This window comes from Egretta garzetta, unplaced genomic scaffold, assembly GCF_000687185.1.
Source record: "Egretta garzetta isolate BGI_Z169 unplaced genomic scaffold, ASM68718v1 scaffold13, whole genome shotgun sequence".
In the NCBI taxonomy this organism is placed as follows: domain Eukaryota; kingdom Metazoa; phylum Chordata; class Aves; order Pelecaniformes; family Ardeidae; genus Egretta; species Egretta garzetta.
Window position 1 is genome coordinate 3,628,365 of NW_009259239.1, and position 4,570 is coordinate 3,632,934.

At 37.8% G+C, this 4,570-nt stretch overlaps 1 protein-coding gene across 2 annotated transcripts in view; it reads left to right on the forward strand.

Annotated features, from left to right (window-relative positions):
- The window catches only part of TRPS1 (transcriptional repressor GATA binding 1), a 171,264-nt gene that overhangs the window by 25,324 nt on the left and 141,370 nt on the right, over positions 1-4,570 (forward strand). The window lies entirely within an intron of this gene.

Sequence of the window (4,570 nt, forward strand, 5' to 3'; positions counted from 1 at the left end):
CCTGCTAATTGTGCAGGTTGATGATGCATTTGAAGAAGGAAGGTTTAGAACCCCAGAAGGCTGCACATCTGTTACACTAAAACAACTAATCACCTCTTAAATTTTTTGGTGGTGTGACAGTTCACACTTAAGCAAGATTTCACATTATGAAATAGCTAAGACTAGGAAACCTGAGTTAAATATTAATAAAAAGTAACCTTTTTTTTTTTGTAAAGCAACATAATTATATATCCATTTTGACACTTGTCTGGTTGCCTTGGAAGCAAAAGAAAAAAAGAGAAAAGAAAGGAGCTTGGGTGATGAAAAGGAGAGTATTTGTCATACCAAATAATTCCTATTCTGTCTTTTTTTTAAACAAAAGGACTTACATATAAGGAACTTCTCCTTCCATCAAGGTATGCTTTTCCCACTGTAGAGAAATCTGAGGTTAGAAAAGCTCTCCGATTCTAAGGAGCTGAACAGGGAGACAGATAAGCGCTTTCCTCCTGGAGTCATCACTATGTTTTCAGGGGCTGCTCCCTATCTGAACTTCTAGAGACTTGCTACAGGAGTGGTCAGTTTGCAGACAAACCTCACTAGAATGGAACAGATGATCAGCTATTTTTCTTTATTGTCTTTTATAAGAGCATTTATAACCATAACATCCATTACTGTAAGAGTGAACAACATGTCAGAAGAAGACAGAAGGCAAGATGAATGTTTCTTTTCACTGTCTGCTGAGATTATACATAGCTATATCTGTCTCTGTATACATATGTAAGTCTTACAAGCTCTTTTTAAATTAAGTCCATGGTCTTAAAAAGATTGTGGTTATTCTAATTACAAAATAATGTGTCTGTCACTTAAAGCCTGCATGCAATTTGGGGGGACCACAGCCTTTTGTACCTTACAGGCCATGAATAGTTATTGTCAGATTTTAAGTGTATGAGAAGCAGTTACAGTATGACAGGTTCCCTGTTGCTAACCTGGGTGTGGGCGCTTACTGTGAATGGCAGGATTATATTTCTCTCCTCCATTTGCAAATATGTATAAAAATATATATGTATATCTGGCTAGCAGTGGAATTCATGCTGTATATATGATGCTTGTTACATCCCACTTCAGTTCTTGTAGTGATTCTTAGCAGTGCACAGCCAGAGGAGCCATTTATGTTGTGGGTTATCAGAATACAAATAATTTTCATTTATTTTTCTGACTACATAAAGAACGAAAAAGCCGAACTAAAAAATCTGCGAAGGGATGTGGTAATATGCAGAATCAGCTCTATAAAGATCCAAATTTTTTTGGTAGCTGGAGGCTGAAATCTTAGGAAATGGTAAAATGAGAACATTATCAGTTTTAGTCACTGATGAATATGGAAGGGGAAACTGTACACTGGCTGCTTCTTATGCCCTTTTTAAAAATAAGTTCAGACACTTTTTTAAAGTCTTTATGCAAGAGCACTAGTATATACTTTTTTTTTTTTTCCAAATCGGTATTTTTATCACTTTGGAAATATTTTGATCGCTTCTGAATATTCAGAATGAAGTACCTGTAATTTCCATGGTTTTCAGAAAAAAAAAAAAAAGGTCTTATTTTTGTGTATTAACAGTGTATATAAATTAGTTCCTTGCATTTTAAAATGTGTACAACCCAACTTTTATAAGATTTGTAAAAGGATTTATTAGTGGTTTAGGTCTATACTGACTGGTGAAACCATACCAACACCCTCCAAAGAGGAATTACTTTTGTGTACACCTTTAGCTACCTTATTCTCTGAACTCTGTTGTGCCAAGGACTTGTTTGTCTGGGTCTTTTCCTTAGTTATAATACTTCAACTTTCCTACTTTGAAAATTGGGCAAGTTGCCTTTTTCAGATTGAAATATTTAAAAAAAACAGGGAAGGAGCTTGACTTTCTAGGTCTGCTGAACAGAGTCCCTAATCATATCTGTTTCATCACTATTGACGGATAGAGGAAAATAGTGAGAATCCAAACTTCTTGAAGGTAAGGGGTGATCTGAAGGATAGGAGATGGTGGAAGATGAAGGAGTGTGATTCCGTGAGTGATACTAATTCCCTATTCCCCTGGATCTGTGGAAAAGATCATAGAAACCTAACTCCTTTATTTTGCTCTTGATTTAGTTTTCTGTAGACAGAGTTATGGGCTGCAGTACTGGAGCCAGGAAATCAGAAGACAAACTGATGGTCAGCTTGACCAGTGGGAACTTAGTGTTGGTATTATCTGACACACGTATATGTTATATGTATGCCTGGAAGCTCGCTTGGCCCAGACAGAATTAGAAGTTGTTCAGAAAAGAACTTCCCTTCCATTCTGGAAAAAGCTAGTTTTTATAATCCTCTGAAATTAAAAAAAAAATAAAAAAATTACTCCATATTGTTAAGCGAATCTCTCATGATTATCCACTTTTGGAGAAATGTATTTTTCTAATGTGAAATAGCTAGTAGAAATAGCTAATGTTGTGCTAAAAGTTGGGCCTTTCTAAAAGCAAAGCATTAAATCAATACATAGTTCTGTTTATCATATAATGAATGCTCGTGCAAAATGCCATATCCCGTGACAACTGATGATGGGAAAGAAAACCTCTAATAAAAGCACTGTGGACACCTTCTTTTTTTTTTTTCCCCAAATACTGACACAGAGGAAGCCAAAAATTTGGGATTACTCAGTGAATAAACACTGTGAGAAATGGGCTGAAAAAAAAATCTAACACGTCCCGTTGGTTGTACTGGCTATTCAGTATTTATAAAGTGGTTCTGCTTATTACAAATGGTTTGTAATGATTTGACAGTAGCAGTAATACCATGTGCTTTTCATTTTTTAGTTCTCTCATGACTGGGGAAAGGGAACGGGGAGATCATGTTTTTCACATTTTTTTCATATAGAGGTTAATACTGCAAGTGGGTTTTCTAGGTACTGAGTTTAGGAGTGATTAGCATTTTAATAAAATATCAAAGACGATACCGATCAACTGGGGAAGGGGTGAAAATCTGCAATTGCCCACAGAAATCCTAATGCCTACAGGATAATCGTAAACTTCTGGAAATTACTTGGAGTGTTTTTCAGCTTTGCATGTTGTGTAAGCCGTTTATATGCTGCTTTCTTGCATTCCTTCCATGCATAATGGACATGTTCCCTCCCCAGTCTCTGTGCTACAGTAGATTATTCATGGGAGTCATTAGGGTAGGATTTCTTTCCCTTTAGCAGCTAAAAGATGGAATCGCTTGTGACCTTTCGGGAGCTGGGGATGGTGCAGAGGCGATAGCTTGAACTCCACATGTGTGCAAACACACATAGGCAGTGGACGCACCTTTTTCCCCGAGAGCGCTTCCAAGCTGTGTGTATGTAACAGAATCTTTCTCAGGGGCTTGGTACACTTCTGTGAGTAGCTTTAATTTATTTTTCTTATTAACATGTTTCCAGCAGCTGTACTTACAGCGAATCGGTATGTTTTGCAAATGGGAATTACAAAAAATGTACCTCAGCGTGGTACAATGTAGACATTATTTCTGCTCTTCCTTAGAGTAGCTGATTTTATAGTTTAAAGATTTGTTGATACTGGAAGGTCTATTGAGATGCAAAAATGTTCCTTTTTTTGGGTAGCACATTGGCAGCCACTGGACTCCAGGCCAGGCGGATTGTTTAATGCTTTGACAACGCAGATCTTGGACAGCAGGAACTTTTTGCTAAACTGATTTTAAATGAAGTGTCCTGTTTTGGTATGTGTGGACACTGCAGGACAAAGTTTTCCACAAAACTGGGAATTGCAGCCTGAGCCTTCAGACCTACACACAGACCCCGTTAGCCCACCTAAAGGTCTCGGTGAACACTGCTGCCTCGCATCGTGGTTTAGCCGATGCCGATGGAGCGTAACACAGATTGGTGTGCCCCACGGTGCCGCACAGACCTGAAGGCAATGGGGAGATGCCAGTGTATTAATCATAATTCATGTAAGGGCGGGGGGATTTGTGTCTGAGATTGTCAAAGCACTGCAAAGGTGCTAGTGATTTTTATCAAAGGCAGACCGCAGGCTGTAATGTTGAATATCTGACTGAAGTTATGTTAACCTTTGCTATGAGCTTTTTATATGGGGCTTTTTATATGGGGCAAAGGATAAAATCAGCTCTTCCATTAAATCGAGATTATTTTGCACCATAATGATCAGACTGTTTACACACCACAGGAAATCACAGCCTTTCAAGAAAGTTTCAATTTACTTTAAGAAGAGTTATTTTCTTTTTGTCTGTGATATTTACACTTCTGATATTTCATATAGTGTTCTATCTAGAGCTGGTTACATGGCTTTAAATTTGGGGGAGACAGGAAATCAGAAGTTATTTCCTCTCTCCCTGTTTTGCATTCTTCTGTGTGGCTGATTGACAGAGGTAATTTTAAAATTAGCAACGGGTACGTATCAGTAAATTTACATACAATTGATTTATTATCAGTGTAGTAAATATCAGACACAATCCCTAGCGGTGAAACATTATTTGTCCTCCTATAAAGTACGGACTCCTGTTAGCCACAGAGTTAGAAGCCAGATAGCTGCAAAGCAGTGGAAATGCTGAACC